The sequence below is a fragment of the Astatotilapia calliptera genome, chromosome 9 (assembly GCF_900246225.1).
Source record: "Astatotilapia calliptera chromosome 9, fAstCal1.2, whole genome shotgun sequence".
NCBI lineage: Eukaryota > Metazoa > Chordata > Actinopteri > Cichliformes > Cichlidae > Astatotilapia > Astatotilapia calliptera.
Window position 1 is genome coordinate 4606205 of NC_039310.1, and position 11567 is coordinate 4617771.

Consider the following 11567-nt stretch of genomic DNA (forward strand, 5'->3'; position numbering starts at 1 on the left):
CAGTCTACCTACCCTACAAAATGCGCACAAGTTGCTGTAAAACGTGCATGCTATAATTGCTCCAATCACTTCTACTCAGGCTCAGAGTTTGTGATGTTCGGAGAGTTATGTGAATGCATATGTAACGCTAAGTTATTTAAGGACTAGTTTATGTCAATGGATGAATTTACTGACTGACGCGCAGAAGAAATAGTTCTTTATGGAGCCCAGATGGTGTGAATGATGAGACCAAAAACTGCAATGTCTTGTACCAAACATATTTTGAATAAATAGGGGAAAGGGAACAAAATAATTAACACAACACACAACGTAAATGTCCACAATTAAATAATAAATCAGTGCTGTGATTTTTCTGTGCAAGAGTCCTTTTGCTAAGAGTCCTTTTTTTGGTCCTTTTCTTTTTAAAGTTCACTTTTAAGGTATTCCTCCTTAGGGTCCAGCTTCATACAAGGGGGAAATATGTCCGTAATCCAAAGACGGCTAAGTGGGGGAAAAGAAAGAATGGTCCTACCGGCTCGCCACTTCAATATGAAGAAGATCAATTCAAAGAGGGAAAAAAAACCTGACCTGTAGGTCAGAAAAATGTCCATTAGCACATAAAGTTCGATTCAGTTTACCGGTAAACAAGTATATTCTTCTGCAAGTCTAGGTAACAATGCAAATCATCAATCAATGTACAACAGTTAAATCATTAATCATCTTGGCTACGTAGCTTAATCTATACAGTCCAGTAGCGTTCGCTACAAACAATACAAAAACAACAATAAAGGAAAACAGCTGTCTAACAGACAGCATAGCCGAATTCAAGGCAACACATAACAATAATCATTCAATCGCACTTTGTTTCAAAGTAAGCCCATAAAAATGCTTAAGTAAAGAAAGTGTTCAAAAACAGCGGTTTTTGAACCGGAGTTCTGCTCGCGGTGGGAGCGCCGCCGCACAAAGTCATTTTTTAATCGCGAAAACGATCGGCTGGTTACTGACAACCAAAGGTTGAAAGATATTAAGGACACTTACCGCTGAGTTTAAAGTTTAAAGATGAATTGAGGGGAGAAAACGCTTTGTTTTCCAACACCGCTCTAAATGCCATAAGCTCACAGCCACAGCAGGAGTCGAACCCGGAAGTATCCCTCCACAGCCGGTTTTCAGAGTTGCCGCGACGTGGGAGGAGCCAATCAGAAGAGGAGGGACCTCAAATCAGCTGACGTGGGTCATGTGACAGGGAGTAGTTGATATGGGTTACACATATCATTTATAAAATGATTATTAACGTCACACCAACGACCTCCTTAACCTAAAAACATACTAAGCTTTCCAGGGAAACTGATTGGTTGTTTAAGCAGGTGTTATCTGCATTCATTCGCTGATCCCTGACACAGAGTCTGCTCTGCAGTCGCTGAGTTGGAGCTTGGCACGAGTGTTTCCTAGTTCTCGCTGGGTCTCTGAAGACTTCTGATCAGCACCCAGTCTCAATCTCAGTCTGGAGATTCCACCCTTGGGATGATTTCTTCCAGCAATACTCTGGCTGCTGCCAGTGGCGTGTCTAGAAATGTTTGTTGGGGGGGCCAGGTAGGGGCACAGATTTGGAGAAGGGTGGCAGATGTAATTGGCAGATAATGTTAAAAACAAATCTACCAACCGTTCACCATAATTCAATAATCCTATAAACCTAATAACCGAATGCACTTTTAACTCTTATTAGAATGAGATTTTAACCACTACGGTGCAAAGTTTTTAGATACTGCGTTGATAAAGTACAAGAGATACAATCAGTGCTTTGTCAGTGTTTATTCAGCAGTCAAGGACAGCAGTATTTGCATAGTAGTTTTACTGACATGTAGTGCACATATGTTTTGGGCAAAAACATTTTTGAATATTAAAATATGAACATTTGTAACAAACAATTGACAAATTAGCCAATGCAAAACTTTATCTGCCTGTTAAAAAAAGAAGATAATCTTCTCACAAACTGGTGTTTGATTTTGAAACAGGAAAAAAGTGGGGAAACAACTGAAAAGACTAACATTTGAATAAAACCTGAAAGCAAGTAAATACTTTCTATGCTGCCTTATGGTAAACTTTGGTAATATTGATAAAGAACAACACTGGCTGATGATAAAATACAGTCAGCTGGCATGGTGACACTGCCAGTATAACCTGCAGGGCTGGACTGGGACAGAAAATCGGGCATTTTGACTACAGACCGGCCCCCCAGGTATTAAAGCCATAAAGACTTTGAATGAAAATAAACTCCACCTAAACTTGGTTTATATCTGACCCAGATAGACTGCAGGTCAGAACTTCTTACCTGAAGTTCAGTTCACACTCGGACCGGCGGCTGCCTCGGGTCTCTCCTCCTCCTGCCTCACCTTCCCTCATCCACCTGTTGCCTCTGTGGAAGCCCCGCCATAGCCACCACCAAACAACTGACTTATTTTTACACATCGACCTGCATCTGGCCAATCCACCACCTCTCATTGTTCATGTTGTTACAAAATAAATAAATAAAATAAGTCATCAGCACACCGTGCATTTGCCCAGTATGTCCGATGGCCTGTCCAGCTATCTTAACCTGTTAATCTTTCGCTGAAAAACTGTTTCCTGCTTGGCTCTCCTACCTTTGCTAACGTGATGCTCATAGTGCAGAAGCTGATGCTGCATTCACTTACACTCGGATATCTGAGCTTCACTGTGAAACCATAATCGAACATTTGACATTTCATTGAATTTTATTGTTTTGCCTTCGGGGTGGCACCTGGGGTGGCCAGTCTGGTTGTGGGGGTGGCCTGTGCCCCCCCCAGGCCACCCCGCTGGACACACCACTGGCTGCTGCACCTGTATCTCCTTACTAGAAGGAAAAACTTCTAACCATTTGGAAAATATATCAACCATCATCAAACCACATTTTCCTTTCAGTTCAGTGAAGTTTACTTATAGATCATCAAAAGTTTATCTGAACATGGACTTACGCCCTGTAGAGGTTTAATACCTGCAATGAACTGTTATCCCACAAATCCCAGTAAAAAGCCATGGACAAAATCATCATGGAAAACATAGAAAGTATTGTTTCATGTTAAACCTGGAATTCCTCCTTTTGACACATGGTCCCTCCCATGAGTCAACTCATCAGAACTAGGAGAATAACAAAAGAAAAGGTTAATTAGACCATTTCTCAGACAACATCAGGGCTTCTCCTCCAGCCCTGTAAACCCCGTGTTAGAGAATAAAATTAGTATTCACGTCATGTTAAGTTGGTCTAACTCTTTGCTCTGCCTGGAGTTTGCATCCACACCACAATTACATAGAAAGCAAAATGGGTGAGTAAATACAAACTTCACACTTGCAAACAGCTGTAGGGTCATAGGAGCAATAAGGCATCCCACACCACAGACACAAGTGTGCCATGTGCAGTTTATTTCCCCAGATAATTAAAAACACTATTGTTGCCATAATTTACCCAAATCATGAATCACCCCATGTGTTTAATCAAAACTATCGTAACCTTTTCTTAAGTAATGTCACTCACGTGCTTTCACACTATGAGCTCAACAGTGATATGATAATGAGCCCAACAGTAAGATGTTCTGTAGTCACTGCACAACCTGTTTCATTTCACTTATGTCTGTTTGTGTCTGTGCCGAATCCTCCACGAGCACTCTTAGAGAGAAACAAACATTAGCAAAACATATGAAGCACCCTGGAGGTTTTTCCTGGATCAACAGATTCCAGAGGTGCTGCAAAAAGATCATAAAGTTAACGCTCTGCTGTAAAAGAGGTAATACTGGTTTCAAACATGTTTGACACTGTATTCACATGTTCTCCAACATTTTCTCAACAACATAGTGTAATTGCATAACCAATGTATAACCTGTAATCACAGTTGCCTTCACACATAAACCCAGTAATCCTGTGAGAAAAAACATTAACCAGTTGTGTGTCCTGCTATCAATCACATGATCAGATCACATGATGAACTCTCTGCTGTAGAAAAGAGAATGTAAATGTTAGCGCCACGCAGGTGTATACACACTTTCTCACAGTGACCTCTGCATTTGGCAATACTAGGTCATAATAACACTCCGCTGGTAAATTCACAGACACAGAAAGTGGCATTTAAAAGGTTAAATGAGCACACAACCTGGGATGTTGCTGTCATCTTTCCACTCCTTTAAAAACAGAGAAACACACATAGATGCATCCACCCTGTCGTCATGTGGAGGTGCAACCTCACTACTTTTAGCATTTATCCACCTCAATTAAATCTATGGTCAGAGCTTTGTGACTTCCTGCACATGGCGGGCCCAATTCATGCATTCGTCTGTGTTTTGATTAAAATTTTGTTTCCTCATGAAGTCAGCAGTGGCTGGGTGAAAGCCGTTCATCAGAGCATGGCTTAACTGCTGCTGATGTGGGCTGGCCTTCTCTGCACGCTCTTCAAGGCCGCTATGTTTTCTGCCAACTTCTAACATTTGACATTTTCCAACAATACAGTGTGTTACCATAAGCAACAAGCATCCAGTAAAAACAGTTTCTTTCACACAAAATCAGTAAAACAGAAAAGTAGCAGCTTAAGGGTTAAGTCTGCCCACACTCATGTAAACATGAAGTCTCTCCTCTTCTGGTCTCTGTCATCCTCCTGCTTCTGCAAAAACAAGCAAACAAACACACACACATCCACCCTTTTCACTGTTTGGGTGGATTAGGCATTAGAAGTGACTAATTCTAAAATAGTTACTGTCGTCTCAATTTCAAGTCAGTCACATTTAGTCCACATCATCAGTCCAGCCACAGTCCTCTGCACTTGCATTTATACCAATCACATGCATTCATCTAGTCACATGCATTCATAACGATCGTTGCTGATAGTGGAAAACCGCGCACAGATTAAGTATCCACTGACAACAATATTTCGTCATTCCAAAAACAAAAACAATTCTTCTTGCTTTGAAATGGATTGAATCACTACAATCCTTTTAAACACAGGATTTACCATCTAATATGGTCAACGTCCTGCCCATACGGAAAAGAAATAGTAAAAACTTATATGTGATTACTCATGAAAGCGGCCACTTTCTCATTACTTTCATACATTGTTTTAGTAAGTATCCAAAACATACAAGTTTCATTATACAATTTTTTTAAGGGATCTTATATCTGTTTTCACTCTTATATGCTTTTCATACAAGTTTCACAAGACAGATACAAACTTTATAAGATTTATATATATCTTCTCCATGTGGGCAGGTAGGTGAATTTTCTCAGAATCCACTTGTAATCTAGAGAAACTCACCTTGTATTTGCTCTCCATTAAAGTATTTTATAGCGCTTTTGCCCCCCATCTTGCAGGCCTGCTTTTAAATCATCAACACACAAAATATCACCCCAGAGGGGCGATACCTGGCAGGTTTTTTCCTAAGTGCACTGTTACAAAAAAAACCAAACAAAAAAACATATTAGGCCCGGTTCAGGACATGTCTAAGTGTAAAAAAAAACCCAGTCTTTCTCTTAGAAAAAAGAAAAACAACCTAAACCTAACTGGCAGAATCAGCCCGGGACTAAAACAAAAACCCCAAAATCTACCAGAAAAAGGAAAAGTTTTGCCTTCAGGTGAAATAAGAGGCTGTAGGGGTTGGAACCTGCCATGCAGTCACTGCTTCTGGCTTTAATTAACAACTGATGCTTACATGGTCTGAAATCAGGCTTAAGAGTCTTTTTGTTTTGTTCATTTTCCCCACATCGTATTTACTGGTTGCCCACAAGTGCTCCAGAATATCACACAGTTCTGGAAAGTCTGGGGCCAACTGACCTAGTTCCACCTGCTAAACACACACTTTCTTTATGAGCAGCTGCACAGTTCCAACATCACTAATGTTCACCATTAAAAGCTTCCTAACACTTCATATCAATGTTTTATCACTGGAATGTGAATTTTCTTCCCCAAACACAAAACGTGTAACATGCTGTCAGGTATTTCACAAAACAAGTTTGGTCTCATGTAATCAGAGTGTATATCTGGGTGCAAGCTTCAGCCACACATCAGAAACAGGGAACTCAACCCTCTGCTACATCTTATTCACCTGTTTTATAATCCACTCATCCTTCCCTAGTAACAATCAGCTAATTTGCATATCAGCTATTAACCCACTAAGCTGACAGGACAACAGAGATGCGTGTTCAACATGTTATGACAAAAGAGAATTTCCTTCATACAGTAAATCACTTGTGCTGCACCAATCAAGCAGAAAGTATTTGACAATTTACTATATCAACAACTAAACTTATTGTCTGATCACTGGTTGGTCAAACCAGAATTTTTCCCACAAAAGTTAAACTGTTGTCCTGCAACCCAGAGAGTAAACTGTCAGCAGTGGATACACTCAGCGTTTGATAACAAGTGTCTGTGAAATTTGCACAATTTTAACACTGACGACAGATAACAAGCTGATCTTCACTGCATGTGTGTGTGTTAGTAGGTAGGTTCACTGCATGTGTGTGTGTTAGTAGGCAGGTTCAATGCATGTGTGTGTGTTAGTAGGCAGGTTCAATGCATGTGTGTGTGTTAGTAGGCAGGTTCAATGCATGTGTGTGTGTTAGTAGGCAGGTTCAATGCATGTGTGTGTGTTAGTAGGCAGGTTCAATGCATGTGTGTGTGTTAGTAGGCAGGTTTAATGCATGTGTGTGTGTTAGTAGGCAGGTTCAATGCATGTGTGTGTGTTAGTAGGCAGGTTCAATGCATGTGTGTGTGTTAGTAGGCAGGTTCATTGCATGTGTGTGTGTTAGTAGGCAGGTTCAATGCATGTGTGTGTGTTAGTAGGCAGGTTCAATGCATGTGTGTGTGTTAGTAGGCAGGTTCAATGCATGTGTGTGTGTTAGTAGGCAGGTTCAATGCATGTGTGTGTGTTAGTAGGCAGGTTTAATGGCTGTGTGTGCAGTGGAGCTGCAGATTCAGCAGGGCTTTGTCCTCAAAGCTGCCTTTCCTTCACATTTCTCTGTTTGTGTGTGTTTGTGTGTTTTAGTTTCACCTTTGTTGCGATCCTACGGACTCAACCTCCACAAGACAGCCGGCCACAGTTTTCCAGCCCAATGTTCATGTGTTCTCACATTAACAACAACAGACCTCTATGCTCTCTTCTCCCCACTTCTCACAGCTTCTGTCTCTCTCCTGCATCGGCAGCAGTTCACGGTGGTGGCGTGTCAGAGGCCCAGTGGGCCGTTCTTCTTCAGCTTTGCCTTTTGTCTTTCACTCTTTTCAGTCTCTGCAATTTCAGTTCCCAGTATAGCAAATGTGAAACTCAGACAGTCTTCTCAAGTCCATTCACACACATTGATGTTGCTGGTGAACCTCCCAGCTTGTGATTGGGAGCGCATGCTTCCATCCACTATGGCATGTGTACATACTGCTGAACCCTGTAAGGTTTAGGGCAGTGTTGCTGTGTGTTCACATTGTTGAGTCTTGAAGTCGACGCCGTTGCTGTCGAACTGCATTTTCTCTTCAGGGAGAGATTGATCGCCCTCGAAGCTTGTTCTTCATCGTGAGGTGTACATGGAGTGAAGCTGTGTAATGTTCAGCCAAAACACAGGCTGGTGTGGTTCCAATTATGTTAAGCTATCATTTTGCTCCGGCCGCTGTGCTGGTGGAGGACGCTGATCCAGTTCCATAGCCACCTGTGCTAACACACTAAAACATTTATTTAATATCATTTTCATCAGTGCTCATCAACACTTTCCCTCTCTTATTCTTCTGTCCACATTTTAACACATCTCTGTCCATCACTCTCGGTTATACACACACCCACAGCACTTCTTACACACACACTTCTCTTTACTGCATTCCTCAGTTTCTACACACTTCATAGAAAAAAATCATGCAATCAAAACCTGGATTTGCCCGGACCACCCGGAGGTGGCTGTACTGCTGACCTCAGCTTTGTGGACAAGCGCGTTCACCGTCCAGCCTTTTCCTTGTGGTGCAAAAGTGTTAAACACCATAGACTAAGGACAGAGTCCTTCCCACAACAGTCCAGACAAGGTACAGAATTCACCTGCTGGCTGCTACTACTGCACATTCACCCAATGTATGTATGTATGTATGTATATATGAACAAGAAAAACTTTATATCAAAAAGCTGAGTTTCCTTATGAGACCGCAGTGCATGACTGCATGAGTGACACAGGCTGCTGCACACAGCAACAGAGAGGCCCTCTGGAGGTCAAAGCACAAACTGCATGATGTCACTGTAACCACCACAGAGACAGGAAGTGTTTCTATGACTGAAACACTGAAATGATGCTAACGGCTGTCGTTAGGCTCACTGACAGCAGTGCTGATGTGTTCATGTCAAACACTGGATCAGGTCAGACTCCTTCATCCTTCTCCAGCGTGAAGCTGCCCTCAGACCCACAGGAGCTCTGACCTTTGACCTCCTGACCCTATCCACTTCAGTCTCTTTGCAATGCAAATCCATCCAAACTGTAGCAGAACAAAAGAAGCTGGAAGCTGTTCTCTGAATGATGTTCATCTACGGTTGCCAACTCCCTGAAAAATAAATAAGGGACACCTCACGGCCAGGGCTGGACGACCCGCAAAAATTCATAACGTGAGAATGAATTTTACACACTCAGCACCTGTTATCTCGATCTCTACCCCATCCCGGCCCATTATCTTGGATACTTTCTCTCCTGTTTCACTACCTGAGCTGGTAAAATTAGTGAATTCAGTGAAAGCATCCTCCTGTTTACTTGACATTATACCTGCATCATTATTCAAAAATGTCTTCCAGTCTATTGGCCCATGTGTGCTCACTTTAATCAACTCTTCACTGGCATCTGGTATAGTTCCGGTTTATTTTAAAAACGCTGCTATTCTCCCACTTTTAAAACAACCTCAGCTTGACCCCTCTCTTTGGAGCAGCTACAGACCTCTCTCTAAGTTACCGTTAATTACTAAGCTTCTAGAAAAGGTTGTGGCTCAGCAGCTTATGGCAGCTCTACATAAACATGGTTTCAGTCCGGTTTTCGTCGATTTCACTCCACGGAGACAGCCCTTCTTAGGGTCTCAAGCAATATCTTGATGAATAATGATGCAGGTAAATGCTCTGTTCTACTCATGTTGGACCTCACATCAGCTTTCGACACAGTTGACCATCACATCCTCATTGAAAGGCTGAAAAATTGGGTTGGTGTATCTGGAACTGCCTTAGAGTGGTTCTCCTCTTATCTCCATCACCGATCCTTTTCTGTGGCGGTCTCCGATTTTAGGTCATCCTCTACCTCCCTTACTTATGGTGTCCCTCAAGGGTCAGTTTTGGGGCCTTTATTGTTTTTAATTTATCTTCTTCCCCTCCAGCATATAATGGGCTCTTTTGAGGACATTTCTTATCACTGTTATGCTGATGATATTCACTTGTACGTTTCTTTTTTATTTTATTTTATTTTTTTTTGTCCCGTTTGGATCTATAGCCATCAGAATTGTTGTCTTAAGGCCAAGAGAGATGCCAAGCGGATTTATTTTACCAAGTGGATCATCATGGCCTTGCCATATTGGTCCATTTGATTGACCTTTATTATAATTATGAATTTATTTTATTTTCAGTTGCTACAAACGGGACAGACATGACTGTGGGATAGGACAGGGGGAAAGAATGAAAGAAAGAGAGGGAGAGAAAGAAAACCAAAGGGGAGAAGAGACGGTGAGAAGGGGGAGAAGAAAGAAAACAAAGAAACAAAACACCTGGGTCACCTGTATGGAGAAAAAAACAGAAGAGAAAGCAAACAACAAAGAGCAACATAATAAAAAAACAGCACCATCACAATAAACTAGCTAGCAGTAGATAACAGTAGATACTAAATAATAAACGATATTGTGCAGCACGCAAGATAGACAGCGCACAATGTGCTTTGAGGCAGCAGCCAAGAAAGCTGTAGTCCGTGTCTGTGAACACCCGTGTGTACACCTGTGTGCATACCTGTGTGGATCAGCATGCTTGCATTCCAAAGGTTTCTCCATGTAATGATCTGCTAGGGAGTGTGGGGAGCCATAGCCCCGTCCACCAGGGTATGAAGCAGGTATGGAGGAGATCCAGGCCCCAGATATCCAGAGGCCCCAGAGTACAAGGACCCGAGGAGGACCACCAAAGGGGGGGAGCCGTGCCACCCTCCTGGGAAGAGCTGAGTAGAGCTCCAAACGAGAGGTCCCCCCGCAGCTACGGAGCAGAGGCCAGAGGGGGTTGCAGTGGCGTGCCCGCGGGCTCTGCCGGCAGCCAGCTGTGCCAGAGAGGACCGAGCTTCAGGCCCAGAGGCCAGAGGCCTGAGGGCATCCCACCCCCCGGAAGGAGCCCAGCCGGGCCACAGGCGCCAGGCCCCGCCAATCGGCCACCAGGAGTGAGCCGGTACATACATGAGCGCCCAGCCCCAGACGACAAGGACCACCAACACACCAACGTCTGAGGGCATCAGCCACCGGCAGGGAGTGTGGTGAGGGGAGATAGGCCTCCGTACTTTAGAGGGCCTGAGATGTATCCAGAGAGGTGGAGTCTAAGACCCAACCTGACATATAGACACAGACGAACAGGCACACGCAGACACAGACGTGCATTCCCACCCCATATGCACCACCAAATACTCGGCACTCACCCAACATATAGACAGACACAAATAGACACTGCACAGAGAGTCGCACTCCCCAAACACAGTTGTACGTTTCTTTTAAGCCCCAGGATTTATCTAAGCTTCAGCGTCTGAAGGATTGCTTAGATTCGATCAAACGTTGGATGGCTGCAAATTTCCTCCAACTCAGCGAGGGGAAACCCGAAGTCTTCGTATGCGCCCCTGATAGGTTTCTATCGCAGATAGTGAAAGCCCTCGGTCCTCTCTCACTCTATGTTAAATCCTCTATCAGGAATTTAGGTGTCACCTTTGACTCGAGTCTCACATTGGATGGGCATGTCAAATCTCTGGCTCGGTCTTGTTTTTACCATTTAAGATATGTGGTTAAGCTAAGCCCGATTTTATCTCGCTCTGAACTGGAGATTGCTATACATGCATTTATTTCGTCACGCTTGGATTATTGTAATTTGCTGTTTATGTTCAAGGTTCTTTATTTGTCACATGCATAGTTATACAAGTATAACACACAGTGAAATGTAGCCTGACACGCTCCTCGACATGTGCAAAAATGGGGGGGGGGGTACACCTTGGTTTAGAGTGTCTGGAAGAGAGTCCTGTCTCAGTCAGTTATAGATGATGTGAGAGGGCGGGTGTGTGTGTTTAGGGCACGGATGGCTTGGGGATAGAAGCTCCTCTTGAGTCTCTCTGTCCTTGCCCGGATGATGCTGAACCTTCTACCAGATTGCAGGAGTTGGAACAGTTTGTTGCCAGGATGGGACGGGTCCTTCAGTATCTGCTCTAGTCCGGCATCTCCTGGTGTCTCCTGGTGTGTCTAAGCAAAGGTTCTCTGGATCGTCTGCAGGTTGTGCAAAACGCTGCAGCTAGGCTTTTGACAAAATCCTCCAAGTACTCACATGTGACACTGTTGTTATCTCAGTTACACTGGCTTCCTGTTAAATTTA

At 43.3% G+C, this 11567-nt stretch overlaps 1 long non-coding RNA gene across 1 annotated transcript; it reads right to left on the reverse strand.

Annotated features, from left to right (window-relative positions):
• Positions 1-381: 381 nt before the first annotated feature.
• LOC113029748 (uncharacterized) lies at positions 382-1177 on the reverse strand. Its single transcript, XR_003273490.1, has 2 exons — positions 1018-1177; positions 382-567 (listed from the first exon to the last, which is right to left on the reverse strand). It is a non-coding gene; the product is annotated as an uncharacterized LOC113029748 (long non-coding RNA).
• Positions 1178-11567: the final 10390 nt, after the last annotated feature.